The sequence below is a fragment of the Sciurus vulgaris genome (genome assembly GCF_902686455.1).
Source record: "Sciurus vulgaris genome assembly, chromosome: X".
NCBI classification, from domain to species: domain Eukaryota; kingdom Metazoa; phylum Chordata; class Mammalia; order Rodentia; family Sciuridae; genus Sciurus; species Sciurus vulgaris.
In genome coordinates this window covers 56,416,665-56,436,193 of record NC_136471.1, presented here as the reverse complement: position 1 = coordinate 56,436,193, position 19,529 = coordinate 56,416,665, and the positions used below count along the sequence as shown (strand labels likewise).

At 37.2% G+C, this 19,529-nt stretch overlaps 1 protein-coding gene and 2 long non-coding RNA genes across 7 annotated transcripts in view; 2 read left to right on the top strand and 1 right to left on the bottom strand.

The window, feature by feature from the left end:
- Nucleotides 1–19,529, bottom strand: part of LOC306650798 — a 393,776-nt gene that overhangs the window by 259,202 nt on the left and 115,045 nt on the right. The window lies entirely within an intron of this gene.
- Nucleotides 1–19,529, top strand: part of LOC306650800 — a 392,843-nt gene that overhangs the window by 259,565 nt on the left and 113,749 nt on the right. The window lies entirely within an intron of this gene.
- FAM133A (family with sequence similarity 133 member A) overlaps nt 1–19,529 on the top strand; it is a 53,418-nt gene that overhangs the window by 19,261 nt on the left and 14,628 nt on the right. For 2 of the 5 annotated variants that reach the window (XM_079123097.1, XM_079123096.1), the window contains exon 3: nt 12,800–12,890. The exons of 2 other annotated variants lie outside the window; for them this stretch is intronic. The gene's annotated coding sequence lies outside the window, so the exon portion shown is untranslated. Of the gene's footprint in view, nt 1–10,998; nt 11,058–12,799; nt 12,891–19,529 lie in introns of those variants that run through there. One more of the 5 variants, XM_079123100.1, reaches the window with a different exon arrangement.

Below are 19,529 nucleotides of genomic sequence, written 5' to 3'. Positions count from 1 at the left end.
ATTCTGCTCTTTGTGCTGATCATCCATGGGGAAGAGCAGAACTTTTCACCACTTTAGAGTTGAACACCATAGCATACCCAGTCATCCTCTTTTTATGTTTCATAAAATTACTTTTATCAGTATATAGGACAAAGTCTGTGTTCTAGAGTGGTCTATCAGTCATGTCTGGACTGCTGAAAAATATTTTATGCAGTACTTCTAAACACTTATGGTCAGCGGGCTCTGCTTTGTCCAGTAGGAAGGTAGATGGGTTTAGGGTTCAGACAACTTCATTTTACCCGTGGATTCTCACATAGGAACTCTCAATATTGAGCCATTCAAGCATTTGTGAGCCAATGGGTAACATTTCTTATCCAGGTTACAATTGGGTATGGAACTTTTTTAACCATAACGTTTTGTCCCAGTATCAGCTCCTTAGCTTCCCTTTTCAGGAAAGTAGTGGGTGCCAGTGCTGTGAGGCAGGGCAGCCCTTTAGCTGCCACGGAGTTAATTTGTTTAGATAAATAGGCCATTGGCTTTTGCTAGGGTCTAAACTTTTCAGTTAGGACACCCAAAGTCAGTCTGTTCTTTTTATGAACAAAGAGGTTGAACCCTCTGGTTATATCAAGAAGTTTTGGGGCTGGAGCCTCAAAGAGTTTGGCCTTGATTGTCTGAAAGGCCATCTCCTGTTTTGGTCCCCACTTAAGGATTTTTTTTTTTCTCCTTTTAAGGCCTCATACTGGGGTTTGGCCAAGTCTGAGAATCCAGGGGTTCATATTCTTCAGAAACCTTTTGTTCTTAGGAACTCTGGAACTTTTTGATGAGTGGTGGGGGTAGGGATGTTGTTACATTTGGTGTTTTAGTCCCCAGCATTTGCCATCGCAGCATGATGTTAAAACCTAAGTATTTGTTTCTGACAGACTTTTTATTTTGATACAATAAAAAAAAAATTGTCTCTATTTGTAGGGAAAAGAGGGTTTTTGTTCCTTGTAGGCATTGAGCCTGGGTCAAGTTGGCCAGTAGAAGGTCGTCAACATATTGTAACAAGACACAGTTAGGACAGGAGTCATGGAAACCCAGCCAAGTCAGTGACTAAGGCTCCATAGAAGACTGAAGGGAGTTCTGATTGCATTATGTTATCTTTTTTTGTGTTCTGAGAAAATCTCTAATATATTTCCCACTTTGATGCTTGGATACTTTTAGGGTTAAAGAGCATCATCCTGATTTAATGGTTTATATTTCTATAACATCATTACCTGAGTGGCCCTTTTCTTTTTAATTAGAGCCTCTATGAAACTAGAAATAGAACTTATAACCAGGGGTAACAGGCAAGGCAAGAGAAGGCAGAACCCTAGCATAAAACCCATGATACTTATAAGACTCTTGAATTTCCCCAAAAGTTGAATATCATCTTTTAAATAATTTCCTGGGGGGCTGGGGATATAGCTCAGTTGGTAGAGTGCTTGCCTTGCAAACCCAAGGCCCTGGGTTCAATACCCAGCACTGCAAAAAAAAATTTCCTGGGGTTTCAACCTTTATAGGTCTGGAACGGGATGTGGGTGACCTTTTCATCCAACCTATAGGTTTCTGAGATAGTTTCCTGGTAGGAGAAATGGGTATGATAAAGTAGGGTTGTGGTAATACCTTGGCTTGATTGAGTCATATGAAGTTCCAGGTTACAAGATGAGAAGCTCAAGTCTATAAACCTGGAGCCAGATAAAAAACAACTAATAGTAACAAAGTATCTTGTTAAAAGGAGGTAAAAGACTGCTAATAGAAGCTTTAAACCCAAGGCCAACCAGATAGAGCAGTTGCTGTTAATCCTACAGTGAAAATTAAGACTATGGCAACTGATAGGGGAAAGGGTGGCAGTGCCAAAGCAGCACAGTAAATAGACCAATACAGAAACCAAAGCAGCACAGTAAATAGACCAATACAGAAAATAAGAATAGTCCATTTATCCCAGTCAGTGGTTGATTCTTCAAGTTTTTGCTGGGTGTAGACTAGTAAGCTGAGATTTCTCAGGGGATTACTGTTGGACCCTAGTGAGAAGCCTTTTATCTCCATTAGTTTTTTTTTTTTTTTAACCAGTTGCACCATAGACTAGGATGGGTCACAGTTTTGTTGACCGTGTGTAGCTTCCATTGGAAATGTTAGGAACATTTTTCTTTTTCTTTACCAATTTATAAAAATATTCCTAATACTCAAATATACATTACCTTATGTAATTTAAGAAGTCAGGAGTACTTAAATTTATATTTAGCAATTGACATTTTAGTACTTTATAAATTAACTAAATGTCTTTGTAACAAATACATTAATGAAAACTCTCATTTATGTTTAATCTAATTTACCCAATTTTAATTAACTTTAGTTTACCCATAAAAATTAAGAGATCGCACAAGTGTCGTTAACAGTACAAATCATCTGTTCTGCCAAAGAAAAATCCTAGAAGCAATGTATATTACTTTAAACATTTTATAGAAACTAACATCCTATTGATTGTTTGATTGCCTAGGAAAACATGTGAATTAGTAATTTTAAAGGCATTTTTATTTTTATCTATTTAACCAATTGAAATTGAAATTAAAAAAAATGTTTAAGTCATATGACTAAAAAGTCATATTTGGATCAATTATTAAATTTAGGAGTACTCATTTATCCATAAGCCAATTTTGATACCATGTACATGATATGTATGTATATATAGAGAGAGACATACAACATATAATACACAGATGTACACAAATATATAAAAACCATCAGGAAACAAAGATTTTATAGTTTTTTCTTGAATAATTGACCTTTGAACAGAGACAGCAGGAAAAGCAGAGGAGTCAACCCTCCAGTTGGACAAAACAAGACTAATTGGAACAAAATGTATTAATTCAGGCATGTAGGAACAAATGTGAATTTATCATAGAAACCATAAACTTAAATAAGACAGGTTTTGAATTAAAAAAATGACATGGTCATAATTACTCCCAAGCTGTTATTGATGTCCTTCAAATCATTCCTTATTTTTCCCCAAAAAATAAAATCTGAATAAGGTTTTGGCATTGCTCTAATTCCTTCCTTAATTTGGATAGTGAAGGATATAGGGCAGTTGAAAGAGTGGGAGCCACAGTAGCTGGCTTAAATTTTCTTTCCCCTTCATTGTTGGCATCATTCCTAGAGGCAGAAGTCAGGGAGTTTTGACCTTGAAGAGGCTTAAAGTTTGAGTTAGAACACTAAAGGCTTTTGGATAGCTTCATGAGTCCAAATAAAACAGGATGTTATCATCTCTTGTGTTCTTTTTTCCTTTTATCCTAGGACTTTTAAAAAGTATTTTAACAAGGGACTGGGATTGTATCTCAGTGGTGGAACACTTGCCTTGAATGTGTGAGGCACTGGGTTCAATCCTTAGCACCACATAAAAATAAATAAATAAATAAAATAAAGGTATTGTGTCCATCTACAGCTGGAAAAAAAAAAAGAATTTAACAAGGCCCAGAGAGCCTTCAGGGTAATTTTGGTATCTTTTCCCCTGCCTGTATCCTTTCTCTAGACTAAAGGTTTTGAAGCTGAGCTGCCCATTATTTGCAAGTTCCTACCCTAAGATGGTGTAGCAAGATAAGGGGGCAACACACACCTTTATCTGCCTGTCTGCTCTCTTCACAGAGACTTTAGTGCCTCTTTGCAGTAATGGCAGGTCAGTATAAGCCCCTGACCTGGACCAACTCTGTAGGCAGGGACTTTTGATCCTCTGGAGTTGGTGCTGCCTTAGCCTTATGAGGTCACCACAAAACTGCAGGTTAGGACTTACTCAGTCTCCATAGTCTGAAGACAGTGGAGCACAGACTCTCAGTCACTCCAGTCACACACACACACACACAAGAATGGGCAAACGGACCTCCTGAGTAAGCAAACCCTGTACCGAGTGATATTCCTGTCACTGCGAAGTGATCAGGTTCTGCATCCATCCTAGGGAAGAACCTGACTCGAGCAGATGAACCCAGGGAACTTACCAGTTTGATATCTTGTCCTGAAACCTGCTTTCATTCTCCTTCTGACTCTGTTTGGGATGTAATGAGAGCCAGAATCAGGCAAGTCACAGGAGCAGCCATGGCTTTTTCCAGTTCCCCGACAACAGTGGCCCAAAGGACATCTTGGTTGTTGGTTTCCCAGCCAATGCACCAAAGTATATTATTTGAAGAAACAGAAAGTTATGGCACTGTAAAGAGACATACAGCACTTGGAGATGTAGAACTGCAGGGTTTATTCAGCACCTGCATGGGTTCAATGGAGTCCTTTTCAAAGACTGAGCACAGCCCTTTGTTCTCAGTATCTTTTCTACAGTACAGACTTCCGGGTTTCAAGACTTTCCCATGCAAGTAGCTTTCGTTTCTCCCTCTTTCTTCAGGCAGTTCTGGTCCCTGCCATAGCTGCTGAGCAAGCATGATTACAGAAGCAGAAACTAGCAGGTTGCCGCTATTAACAGATAAAAAAAATCTTAGGAAGGAGTTGTTGCTTCAGTTTGACTAGGTTTCCAATTTAATTTGTGAGTAAGATAGACTGAAAACAGCACTTGAAGTTGTGAGAAATAAGGATATGAGTACTTCTAATGGGGGAAATTGAGATGAAAACAAGAGATGGAAGTTAACTTTTGCAGGGAGTAGTATGAGAAGTTACTGGATATTTGAGATTAGAAACTAGAAAAGAGCTTAGTAGTCAGGGCTAGAGATGCAGGCTTATATGTAAAAAGTGTTAGTACAGGTGGAGAAATTAAATGGGTGCATATTGTAGGTTTAAAGAACATCGCACCTTAAAGGAAGGCCACCAAAATTTTCCACTTATCTGTGTTTTTTTTTTTTTAAAAACAACCTTATTGAGATATAACTTGCATACCATAATATTCACTTACTGCATGTGTATAACTCCATGGTCTGTGTAAATTTATTGAGTCATGCAAACTGTCATAATTCAGTTTTAGAATTTTTTCATCTCCCCACAAATATTTCTGGGGTCTGTTACTAGTTAATCCTTGCTCCCATATACAGGCTTAGGCAAACACTCTTCTGTTTTGTTTCCATAAATGTGCTTTTTCTATACATTTCAAATAAATGGAATAATACAATATGTGTCCCATTTCGTCTGGCTATTTTCACTAAGCATAATGTTTTTGAGATCCAAACCATTTTAGATCAATATTTTGTTCCTTTTGATTAATAGTATTCATTTGTATGGATACATCACAGTTTTTGCATCCATCACTAGGGGGTGGGCATTTGGTTTATTTCCAGCTTTTTTGTTATTATTAGTCATGGTTCTCTGAATATTTACATTCACATCCTTGTGTGTATATGTTTTAATTTTTTATGAGTACATTCCTAGTAGTACAATTACTGAATTGTATGGTATTTTAATCAGCTTTTTCAGTGCTGTGACTAAATAACCCAACCAGAACAACTGCAAAGGAAAAAAAGTTTATTTGAGGGCTTATGGTTTCAGAAATCTTAGTCCATAGAAGTCTGGCTCCATTCCTAGGTGCTCGAGGTGAGGCGGAACATCATGGTGGAAGATTTTGGCAGAGGGAAGTGGCTTATGTGGTGATTTGGAAGGAGGGAGAGAGGGGAGGAGAGGAAGAGAGGGAGGAAGAGACAGGGAGAGAGGGAGAGACTCCACTCTCCAGTTACAAAATATTTACCCATGGCCATGCCCCCAGTGAACCACTTCCTCTAGCCATACTCCACCTGCCTCCAGTTACCATTCACTTAATCCCATCAGGATTAATTCACTGATTAGGTTAAGGCTATAACCCAGTCCTCCTCTAAACCTTCTTAGATTGTCTCATACTGTGGGACGCTACATCTAAACTATAACATACGGTAAATTTGTGTTTAACTTATTAAGAAACTGCCAAAATGTTTTCCAAACTGGCTGTACCATATTACATTCCCATCAGCAATGCACAAGTGGTCCAATTTCTCCACCTCCCTTGTCAACACTTGGTATCCTATTTTTACAGTCATTTTAATAGATATGTAGTAATTTTTGTTGGGGCTTTTATTTGCATTTCCTTGATGACTAATGATACTGAACATATTTTCATGTTATGTTTAGTCATATGTATGCCTTCTTTGGTGAAATATGTATTCAAATCATTTAAAATATTTTAATTAATGTGTTGTGAGATATTTTCAAATATTCTGGATATGAGCTCTTTATTAGGTCTGTGGTTTGCAAATATTTTCTCCTAGTCTGAAGGTTGAATTTTTAATTTTTTAAATAATGGCTTTTGAGAAGCAAAATTTGATGAAGTTCAATTTATCAAATTTTTTCTAAGGATCATGGTTTGTTGTTATTTATGGTACTGGGGATTCAACTTAGGAGTCCTTTACAACTGAGCTCAATCCAAAGTCTTTATTATTTTTTTTTTTAATTTTGAGATAGGGTCTTTCTAACTTATCCAAATTGATATCAAACTTGTCTCCTCCTGCTCAGGCTCCCAAATTACTCGGATTACAGTGTGTACCACCATTTCCAGCTCCTATTGATCATGTTTTAAATCTTGTTTCTAAAAATTCTTTTCACAACCAAAATCCATGAAACTTGTCTCCTATATTTTCTAGAATTTTATAATTTTAGTACATATATTTGAGTCTTATATTTAGGCCTATGGTCTATTTTGAGTTCGTTTTTTGTATATGGCATGAAGAGTATTTTAATATTGTTGCAACTATCCTGGATCTTCTGTACTTTTATATGAATTTTATTATCTACTTTTAGATTTATGCAAAGCCAGCTGGGATTCTGATAGGAGTTCTATTTATCAATAACTTTGAGGAGAATTGCCATTTGGATACTTAGAGTCTACCTATCCAAGAGCATGAATGAATTCTCTCTCCACTGATTTAGATATTCATTAATTTCTCTAAGCCATGTTTTATAGTTTTCATCATACAAGACATAGCAGAACTTCTCAACTGAAATGAGTTGAGAGTAGTGAGTATGGAAGCAGCTCTATGAAACATAAACCCAACGTTTTTAACCCTAGGTCAGTGATGTTTCAAGTGCAAATGCTTCTCAAATGGATGTGTGTTTTTGGTTAATTTCCAGAGTGATGAAATGGTATATTTTGTTAATTTTGTCCAGGTTTATAGTTCTTTTGAGGGAGATGATTTTCTCATCTCCTTACCTAATCATAGCCAGAAGATCTTCAATCTGTATTTTTATGAGGATTTGTGTTCCAATTACTTCCAACTCCAAAAGACCTAAGACATAATATCTATTAAGCTATGCAAATTAAATAGTGTATGCACAACGGGTGCAACTAGTACATAATATTTACATAGCAATCTGTTTTATTTATACAATCTGTCATTCAGATATGTGTTCTCTAATTTCAAAAATTTCTTTGGGATTTTTGTTAGAGTAATATGGGTCTCCTTTTATGCTTTTATGATATATAGACAATTCTTTATTTTTTTTCTTATTCTTGGTACTGGGTATAGAACCTATGGGTACTCTACCACTAAGCTATACCCCCAGACCTTTCTATTTTTTATTTTGAGACAGGGTATTGCTAAATTGCTCAGGCTGACCTCAAATTTATGATCCTCAAACCTCAATCTCCTGAGTTGCTGAGATTACAGGTGTGCCTCACCCAACCCAGCAATAATTGTTAATATTAACAATTCTAACAACATGAAATTATATCAGTGCAACACATTTATCCTTCTGAAGTATGTTCATGTATGGTACCACATTTTATTTTCACAAAAACCTATAAATTAGAGCCAACTTTCCTATTTTATTAATGTGAATACTGGACTTATTTTAAAATAGAGCCAACTTATTTATTAATGTGAAGATTGGCTTATGGTTATACAAGTATAGGTGAGATGCAGCATTGGAACCCTTTTTGAAGTCCAGAGCCCTTCTCAGTGCAACACACATTCATGCATTTTAGTATTAATTTACTTTTGTTAATTTTTACAACTAGTGTTTGACATATTTTAAACATCGTGACAATAAGTATTTGCTTTCCTCAAGTTTTTCTTTTGAAGTATTTTCATAAACTGAAAAGGCTTGAATAAAGACTGAGCAATGAATTACCTAGATAAGTGGATCATAAATGTAATCTTCATCTAATCCAAATGTCAGTTGTATCTAGTATAATAAATATATCTATATTTTAAGCCTTTAGGAAACAGGGTTATTTTCTTTAAAAAGGAAAAAACCTGTGACCAGAGAAGAAACATTGGGTTGGTAGAACAAGGATCATTTTACTATGTTTAGAAGGTTAAGGAAAGATCCAAAAGAAATTGCAGTAGAGATGCAAAAAGATGGAAATGCTAATATTATTGAACATCTTTTGTGAAACATGATATTGAATGCTTTCTGTTCATTATAATTGAATTCAAAATGTCTTGGAACACAGTAAAACAGTTTGGAAATAGTCTACAGTTACTATAACATTTACAATGTAAAATCTCTTGCTATGACACTTTTACCATTATGTGGTACAGATATTATAGTGAACATTATTAAGAACTTAAAATTTGCTACCTATATATTTGAATTTCTGTGTTTCTTATAAAAGTAATATGATTGAGCCATAAATTAGGTGAATTAGGAAAAATTAAAATCCAGTGTGAAAAAGTGCCTGCAAAATTAACCCAGGTTTCTGCTTGTGAGTAGACAATTTGTTATGGAAATAGTCACAGTTTCAGGTGAGTTTAAAAGAAGCATGAAAAGACTGTGATGATAAATTGAAAAGGTAAAATATAATCAGGAGACTGGATTACTAGAAAGAACATTGCTATGTAGGGGAAAGTCTGGGAACTAGTTGTGTGTTTCTACCATTGTCCAGGACAGAGAGTGCTTTGATTAGCAAACTGGAATGCATCAGTCCTCATCCCAATGGTAGGGATGGGTAAGTAAATCAAATTAAACCTTGAGGCAGTAATCACTAAGAGCAGGTACTGAATTCCCATTTAATAATTTTAGGCTCACCAAGGAAATATCTGAGTACAATTTGCTTTTTGTATGTGTTGCCTCTAATAGAGACAGAACTTCCTGATTCTCAAAGGTAGCATCCCTGTCTTTACCATGTATCCCATTATAAGCTAATGAATGGACAGTCTGATTTATACTTCAATATCTTGTGACTTTAGCTTCTGTAAATTAGCCTGGATCCTGATACTACTGGTAAACTGATGGAATGGTAGATAGTGTCACATGAAAAGAAGCAAATATTAAGTCCAAATGGAACATCATATAGGTAACATCATCCATCATGACAGAGAATGAGAATATTTCCTATTTATTTTTTTTAATTTTAGTTATAGATGGACACAATACCTTTATTGTATTTATTTTTATGTGGTGCCGAAGTTTGAACTCAGTGACACATATGATAGGCAAGCAATCTACCACTGAGCCATAACCACAACCCCTATTTATTGTTTTTTGATGAAATTTTCCGTTTGGTAATGGTTTAGATTTTAATTTATGACATAATTACCTGAAAACCCCCTCCTTGTTTTTTGGATGCTAGGGAATCAAACCCATGCCCTTGAGCATGCTAGATAAGTGCTCTAGCACTAAACGTAAACCCCCAGTCTGGAAATTATTTTAAGTTACAAATTCCTAGGTCCTACTCCTAGGGATTCTGATATACTTGATCCAGTATGGAGCACCAGAAAAAAGGCAATTCCCCCCCCCCCCCCCCCCCAGTACTGGGGATTGGACCCAGGGCTTTGGGCTTGTGCTTGCGAGGCAAGCACTCTACCAACTGAGCTATATCCCCAGCCCACAGAAAGGGCATTTTTTAAAAAAGAGGATGTGATTCTCACCCTGATAAACCTTAAGCCAACAGTTTTCTACAGAGATCTTTTTCTATCTTAAAATAACCCTATGATTCTTAAAGGGTTCGCTCACTGCTTGGTAAAATTTCATTTTGTTTCATTCAGGTTTTTGTTAATTGACAATATTGAGAACACCATCATCAGTTTCAGGTCTATGATTAGTCAGAACTGTGTATTGAAATCTCAAGGGGGCGCTGAGAAAGTAGACAGGAAGAATAACGGGTTAGGCGCGAGGGAAGACAAAATGGTTGCCAGTTTCGCTCCACCATGTGCTTCAGGGCTGAAAAACAGAATATAAAATCCGCTGAGGAGGCCCTCTCTGTTTATTAACAGAGGCGAATAGGTAAGTGGTGATGACAAGAGTAGCCTGGGAGACATCGAGCCTGTACCCGACCCTCTGCTCTGGGAATAGACTTCCTAACGCTATTATCTCCTCATTGCCACCGCCAATGAAATGGTCTAAATGAAGGCAGTGTACTTCTATGGAAATACGACATTTTTTTTTTTAACTTATTTTTCTGAGATGAGGTCTCACTGTGTTGTGCAGGCTGGCCTGGAACTCCTGAGTTTAAGTATTCCTCCTGTCTCAGCCTCCCAAGTAGGTGGTACTACAGCGGAAATGCAACTTTAAGTTCCCTTTTTCTAAGACCCAGATTACTGTCTCTACAATTTAAGTGGTATAATCATATTTGAGCTTCCTTGGGAAATAAGCAACTATTTTATTGAGGATATGGCTCAATATTATTTGAAAGATATTTATTTGGAAGATGGCTAAGGAGATGGGCGAGGGGGAAATGAAAGCAGGGAATTGGTTAACAGTGGTAAATATGGCTCCGAGCTAGGTTTTGAATCCATGAGATTCCAAGCTGATATACCTATTTACTTGATTTTGTTAACTAGTGTGCCTAAGAATCACCTGAGGGCCAAGTTGAAAATGTAAATTCATGACCTGTTCCCAGAAATTATGATTTAGTAGATCTTGGATGGAATCCAAAATTTATATTTTTAACAAGTATCCTAGATGACTCTGGTGCAGGTGGACATTATTTAAGAAACATTCTTTTTTTCAGAACAATGATTTTCAGAACAATGATTTTAAGGCTTTCAGTGGACATTATTTAAGAAACATTTTTTTTTTCAGAACAATGATTTTCAATCTTTTGGATCTCAGGATTCCTTCACACTATTATAAATTATTGAGGATGATAAAGAGCATTTGCTTATGTGGTAAATAATATCTGATATATAATAGCTACTGATATTTATGGTATTAAAAGCTAAAACTGAGAAATGTTTATTTATTTATCTTTTTTTTCTTGGTTCTGGGAATTGAACCCAAGAGATCTTTGCCACTGAGCTAAATCCCCAGTCCATTTTCTTATATATAAAATATATATATTTATTATATATTTTTTTATAAAAATATATTTATTATATATATATTTTTATAAAATAATATATATATTTATAATAATATATATTAACTTTTAATATATATTATATATATATTAACTTTGAGACTGGGTTTTGCAAGGTTGCTGAGGGTCTCCCTAAATTGGTGTGACTGGCCTGGAATTTTTAATCCTCTTGCCTCAGCCTCCAGTGGAGCTGGGATTATAAGCATGTGCCATGCCTAGCTTGACTGAAAAATGTTTAAAATGTGTATTAACTCATTTGAAAATATCAAGAATAAAACCATTGCATGTTAACTAGATAAAATTATATTTAAAAAAACTACATTTTACAAATTGAAAATATTTAGTGAGAAGATATTATTTTATATTCTTCAAATTTCCTTAATACCTGACTTTATAATTCTCATATCTACTTCTGCATACAGGCTTGTAATGTGATTTTTTAATGAAGTATTTTGAGAAAAGCAGGCCTCATGCATACAACCTAGGGGGAAAAAGAACCCTACAGACATCAAAAAAGGCTCTTGGAGACCTCTGTGGGTCCTCTGACTATTCTTTGAGTTTAACCTTAAGAGTACTAGCTCTAATTGTTATCAGGAATTTCTATGTTGATTAGTCTACGTTGGTCATCAGAGTATATGGACACAACAAAATAGAAAATTAATTTATTCCCTAGGTTGTTTATGGTAGGTAGGGAAAACTAGTAGTAGTCATAGTAGTAGTACCAGGGATCGAACCCAGGGGTTCTTAACCACTGAGCCACATCCGCAGTCCCTCCCCCTGCTTTTTTTTAAGAGATAAATTCTTGCTAAATTGCTGAGGCTGGCTTTAAACTAGTGATCCTCCTGCCTCAGGCTCCTGAGCCACTGAGATTCCAGGCAGTGCCGCCACACCTGACTGGGAAAATTATTTTGTAAAAAAATATATCACCCTTGAGCCAGGAGTGGTGGCACACCTATAATCTCAGCAACATGGAAGGATGAGGCAGGTGGATGACAAGGTTGAGGCCTGTTTGGGTAATTTAGCAAGAGACTGAGAAAGGGATGGAGATGTAGCTCCACGGTAGATTGCCCCTGGGCTCAATTCCCCATACTGCAATAAGTGAGTATAACCATGGTATCACTCTTTTTAACTTTGTCCATTTTAAAGCACTCTAGAAATATAAAATCGCTGTCAGGATGTCAGGGCAAATTTTTGTTTAAAGAAACTGGGTTTTAGAACAACCATTTGTGGAGAAGTTTCAAGAGGCAATGAGCAAAGAATATAGTGGGTGAGCAATTATAGGTAGAAAAAGAGCAGGAAGCAATCTGTAGTTATATATAGTAAATATTTACAATTGAATAAATAACTATTATGGTGAGAAAGTTCTCACCCACCTTCCAAGTGTGTGATTGGTTTGCCTGAATAAAAGAACCGTGTTCCTGGTCAACACACTTAAAATTTGGCTACCATTTTTGTTGTTTCTAGTTTAAATTCTAGAACCTAAAATTTACCACCAACTTGCTACAAGGCTTTAAAAACATTTTTTCATTTCTTATTTATCTCTGGTCAAAGTGGTAGCACCTGAAAAGGAATCTGAAAGGAAACACCTTTGGAAAGTTGAGAGAAAAACCAAGAGTGTGTGTTAACCTGGAATCCAATTGAGGTAAGTGAGTGAAGGAGGAGGGAGTGATTCCTTTTGTCAGAAGATGCTGATTATGAAGTTAAGATAAGGAATGCTAATTGATCCTTAGATTTTGTGATGTGGAAGCCATTAGTGACTTAGATAAAAGAAGTTCCAGTGGAATGGTTCAGGTGAATGCCCCATTGGTATGAGCTAAAGAAACGTTAGGAAAGGAATTGAAAACTGTACAAACAGCTCTTTCCTGAAGTTTTGCTAAATATCGAAGCAGATAAATACAGCAACAGAAGAAATTGGATTGGCAGGTGGTTTCTCTGTTTTTGAAATAACATGTTAGTATGCCAGTTTTTTGAGAGCTTCCATGATGAGCACAATGAACATGGATTCTTTCCTTACAGAACCCATAATCTAATAGGGGAAATGGTATTAAATGGATACACAAAAATTAAATAATTTTAATGTGATGAGTATTAAAAATAGCACAAGGTCCTATCAGAGTATAATTATCAATCCTAACTTTTTCAAGGACATTGAAAAAGACTTTTCTAAATAAATGATTTTCAGATTGCACTTAGGGAAGAAAATAGTACATGCAAAGGCCCTAGGTGGAAAGAATATGATTTATTAGAAATACCAAAAGAAGGCAATCGAGTTTGAAGTACAGGTGAGTGTAGCAAAAGGGAAGTTGGAAGAGATAAACAGTGACCATATTATTTAGTTGGACCCTGTAGACTCAATTGAGATCTGTGGTTTTTATGCCATGAACACTGGAAATCATTGACTTTATATGTTGGGCACACCAAATGTGACCCAGGCAAAACAGATACGAAGCAGAATGGAAAGGTGGATTGCATGACCAATATTTATAGTGCTGTAGATATGATTTTAGGCCAAGTACATTTGTATCTTCATAATCAATTATTTTCTGATGTACTAATTTTATTCAGTTTTTAGCAGTTGAGTGAATTCTAACCAATCAAATCATACAATAAGCAGTTTAGATTTATTAAGATGACCAGGTACAACAAATTATGTCATCTCTACTTAATATCCTACAAAAACCCTTTTTCTGTCTTGAAATTAATATATTTTCCAAGATTTTATTATGAAAATTTCAAGCACTTGTAAAAGTCGAAGACTATTATTATACACATCTATAATCCCACAATCTAAGGTCAAGAACTTTTATCATTTTGCTGTATTTGCTCTTTGTTTTGCTTCTCAGTTTGAAAGTAAGTTATAGATTTTGTGATGCTTCATATGCCAATGCTTCAGCATGAATTTCCTAAAAATAAGGGCCTTCTCCATAATCACAATATGATCATATTTGAACTACTCGACAATAATTTCCTACTGTTATCTAATATGCAACTGTATTAACTATCTTAGATGTAGTCCAAACTTTTAGCAGATTTATTGGGTAGAGTTAAACCATTTGCTGAAAATTTTGAAGTTGTACAGCCATCATGATAATCTAATTTTAGAATATCCCATCACTCCAAAAGAAACCTCATATACATGTTTTCTATCGAACCACAATAAAATCAAAGCATGGATTTAATTGTTTCTTTAAATCTTTTTTTCCTGAAACAGTCATTTTTCCTCTTGAAATTGATTTTTATGGAATCTCCCATATTCTGAATTTGTATTGTAACTTGTTCTTATATACCCACCATTCCCCAACCCCATTATTTTCTGTGAAAGTCCTGATTGGACTCATTCTGACATATTTAGAATAAAACCTCAATTTTCTAATTATTGCTAAAATTATTATTCTGAAATTTAAACACATAAAGCAGTGGGTTTTACTTGTCTTGTATAGTGCCAGTGTCTGGCTCATAGTAGAATCTCAATGACTAGGATCTCAACAAGTAGGATCTCAATTAGTGTTTGTGCACTGCATGAATAAATCACTTACTTTTGCCATGATAATGAATTTCACGTGAAAACACTGTAACTGGTTGCACCAAATATATTATAAGGTTTTTGATAGGACTGCTTATCAGAACACTTAAGGAATTGTATAAATAATCTGTATGCTCACATTTAGGGTTTTTGAGGGATTAGAGATTAAACTTACCTTCTTCCATGGAGGCAAAGATGCTAACTAGAGTTGCTGAGTCTAGGATATATCAAAAAAAAAAATGCAATGTAATATTCAGAGCCCTGATTTAGACAACTGTATGTGCAGGTTAGTTTAGTGTCAGTTGATGAAAGAAAAAGGTTCAGATTAGTCCAGGTGAAAAGAGCTAATGTACAACATGGATTTATCCTATGTTCCTGATTATTTCATGACACCTGCTGCTAGTAATGATATAGTAAACAAAGAAAATTAACTGGTAAGCTAGGTCTATATAAAATCATGTTGTCAAGTTGGCAGATTCTGTGATTCAGTATATCTATCAAAGCCATGGACACTGCATAGTATTTTGGACAAAACCAGTGTTTCATCCCTTTACATGTTTAGGGATCTGCAATCCAATGAGGCAAAAGAAATTTAGAAAAAATAATCTATATATATAAATGACAGAAACATATACAACTGTGTGAATGAACAAAATTGAGTAGTAAATTATGTATACTATAAGCAGAAGATATTTCTAGTAGAGCTTATAGATGATTCAGGTTGATTTGGATAGCTTTCATTTTCTTGTTACTGATTATAATAACACTGTTCCTTCAGCAACCCTTTTCTTAGGACAGAAGAGAGAAGGGAAAACTTGAATCAGTTCATTTTAACAGCTCTGGTAAACAGGTTGAGGAAGGAAAGAAATAGAAAATAATAAAGGTTTGAGTTTTCTGTATATTTCCATTTTCTAAAGTTATCCTCATTTGTAAATATTAGTTGAATCTAGATTCAAGTCAATGCAGAAAAATACATTGATTAGGATAGACACTCATTTTTACCCCTTTCCTACAACAAACATTTATGATGCATAGATGTGAAAATTTCAGGTTTATTTGACAAATTGGCAGAATACATGCTTTAAGTTGTCCCAGTTTATAGAAAATGATATTATCAACTAATTTAAATTTTATCAGCATTAGACTCTTGTTGTGTGGGCGCTCTGACCTAGGAAGTAGACGTGGCATCCCTGCAGGAGAAGAAGATGCCTTAGGATGGTAGACATGCTTTATTCAGAGGTAGTAATAGCCTCTAGCCTCCGGCTTTAGTTTTAGCCCCTGGTCAGTTCCATTTAGCCACCTATTAGCCCTGAGTCTTTTCCATAGGCCCTTTTTATATACAGGCCAAAAAAGAAGGCAAAAAACAGGATTCATCACCGAATGCATTTTCACAAGTTAATGTTTATGATCTTGTGTTTATGCTGAATCAGAGCATTTCTGGCCTTGACTAACCATAACAGCTTATTCCTAGCCCTAGCGATGCACTAAAAACAACATAGACCACCAGAAGCCTCAGCAAGTGAGTCTAACTATAGCAATTTGGGGCCTGCCCCAATAATGCACCTATTTAGGATTCCTCACTGTAAAATCCATGCATCTAACATCTTCTGCAGTGATCCCTTAGCAAGGAGGGCAGAGGCTATATCCACAGGCCATAACAATACAAACTGTATTGTTATGTAACAACATACAACCAAAAGACAAGCCCTCTCACTTATGATTACTAAAAGCCATTACCAATTTCATCCCACATTGAGGTGGCAATAAAAGTCTTTTCTAGCCATGTCTAATTGTTCATAGACAGACTGGATTCACCAGGGTTGTACATCAAAACTCAAGGGCATTTCAGTGTGTGCCCAGAAGACACCTCTGGTGTAATTGTGTGTCCATTTCACAATGGTGTTGATGAGGACACTCCTAAAATGAAAAGACAAAGCAGTTACAGGCATTAGTACAAGTAAATCACATTCATCCAGGAAAATGCCTGCCAAATTTGAGTCCCTGGAAAACACAGTGGCTGCCTGTGTACAGGTGTTGCTGAACTTCAGCAGGCTTGGTGTGTACCAGCACCAGGAAACTCATAATTGGCCAAAGGGAAATAAAAAAACGTGCCCTTTAAAATCTGTGTCCCATCTGTGGAACCTGGCCAATTCACCTGTACCCAGGTGGTGATTCACTAGTTGCAAGAAGATCACAGTCCAAACCTTCCTTCCTGAGGCTAACAGGGCTACCCAGTGAAGGTGAAAAGTCTTTATTGTCCAGGGCCATATCCAATCCACAGTTCACCCACTATTTGACCAAGTAGGAACTGGCACATTCCCTTGTTACCCAAATCCAGACTTAAGTACAACATTCTTGGTTGTCACTTGGACTTGTATTGGTGCTGCTGTGCAATGCAGCAAAGCTTTTATAGGAGCTGGTCCCCCTTACCACAGATGCTCATTCAGAGTTTTCACAGCTACCTACAAATGTTGTGCCCACCCCTACACGGAAGGTGGGTTCACTGTCCTAAGTTTTTGCGTAGGCAGGTCATTATATCTATCATTCCTGTAGCCTGTGGGTGATATGAGATGGAAGGTGCAGCTTCCATTGAATCTGTAACTGAGTTGCACATTGCTGCACATCCTGACCTGTAAAACAATTCCCTTGACTGCTTTCTGTTGTGATGGGCCAGCTATACAAGGCTGTTAACACTGTCAGGGCACAAATCTTAACATACTGATGTGCTTGACCTCTGGGCCAGGCAAACAACAAGCCTGTAGTCATATTCACAGCCTTCAGGACAAACGTGACCCTTTCTGACTTTGATAAAGGGCCAATGAGTCAACCTGCCATTGTGCCTGAGGGATGCATTCCCACGTTACATAGCCATCTGTGGTTCTAAGGTGTTGGGGGTGTGAATATTTCTGAGCACAAATCACACATTCCTGTCAAACCTCTACAAGGGCATCCCGTGTTAAAGGCAGACCCCTCTGTTTGAATACATTCCATGGTTTGCATATCTTCATGTTGCAGGTGACAGAGCAACCAAACTACCAAGTCAATAGGAGGTGCCTGCTGTAACCACTGCACCCTAGCTGAAGAATCTGCTTCATCATTCCCTAAACTAGTCAGGTTGCAGTAACATGCCCTATATTTATCTGTTCCTTCCTGGTAGCCTAGCTCCCAAAGCTCTTGCCACAGAACTTACCCCTGATATGTACTGTTGGTACATATCACTATGGGGGATGCTTCATTTACTATCACAATTCAGCTCAGCTCACTGGCTATTTTGTCTTGTACTGGTATCAAACCAGACAGTGTCTGTTTCCAACTGCACAGCCACTGCCATCCACATAGGCAGTTGTCTACAGCTGGAATCATGAGTGTACCAAACACTGAACAGTATAGTTGCCTTACTTCCAAGGTATAGGCTTATTTCTGGTTCCCCTACATAGATAACAGTCTTAGGACCTCTTAAAGTCTCTTGCCCCTGCTGGCCTCTAGCACACGTGGGCTCTGTCTTAGCCCGTTAACTCCTAGTATACTTGGGCCCTCTTGTCCCCTGCCAGCTTCTGGTACTCTGGACTCTCCTGACCCTTGTAAGCCTCCAGCACAACTAGGCTTTCTTGGCCCCTGCTGGCTTCTGGTACACTTTCACAAGGTTGGGCAGGATCAATAATACATACCACATGGAGTATTTTCTCCCCTGTCAGCTACTGGCACCCCTAAATCTCACATGCATAATAACAAAGTATCAAGGACTCTCTTGGCCTCTGTCCAAATTATTTTCCAAAGTCCACCAATTCCACTTGACAGGTGGTACATGGTGAACTTGAATACTTGGGGGGCCCTGGTAGTCTCTGCCCATCAGAGCCATCAGCTGCTAGTTTCATTTTCTGCATTACCATTTGCAAGTATTAAATTTCCTCCTCCTTGAACTCCATCAGCACTATGGGGGAAGCCAGAGGGTATTTTCAAGGTAGGGAGATCCTCCTTCAGCGACCATACTCTGGCTCTCAAGGTCTCTTCCTTATCTTGTAACTCCTTCATCTTGGCAGTCTCTGGTAAAACTTAATCAGTTTTTGCTCTCAGAACTATAAGAAACATTTATCCCATGGACCCAGCAACTGTGCACACAGTTCTTCAGGTCATTTCTCTGCCTCATCTGCACTGCCATTGCCATTGTTGTCCTTGTCTGTGGGCTGGTACCTGGGCTCCACTGCTCAGTTCACAGGCTGTTATGCTGGATCCATGTTCACTGCAGGGCAATCAGAAGTCTTTCCTATTCTCACAGAGAAACCATACATCAGATCCCTAATCTGTGGAACACACTGCTGACTACACCAACTATCGTGTGGGGTCTCTGACCCAGGAAACAGATTCAGAGACCTGGCAGGTGGAAGAAGATGCAAGTTACAAACAGGATAGTAAAGAAGACATGCTTTATTCAGAGGTAGTAATAACCTCCAGCCTCCAGCTTCAGTTTTAGGCCAGGTCAGTTCCACTTAGCCTTCTATTAGCCCCCAGTCTTTTCCATAGACCCTTTATATATGCAGGCCATAGAAGGCACACTGACAATAGGTCATGTCATTGGGTGCATGTTTACAAGTTAATGTTTATGACCTTGAGTATATATGGTGAATCAGAGAGTTTCTGGCCTTGACTGACTTAACAGCTGATTCCCAGCCCTGGCTACACACTAAAACATAACATAACCTACCAGAAGCCTGAGCAAGGGAGCCTAAATATAAAAGTTCATTTGAGGGCTCATGGTCT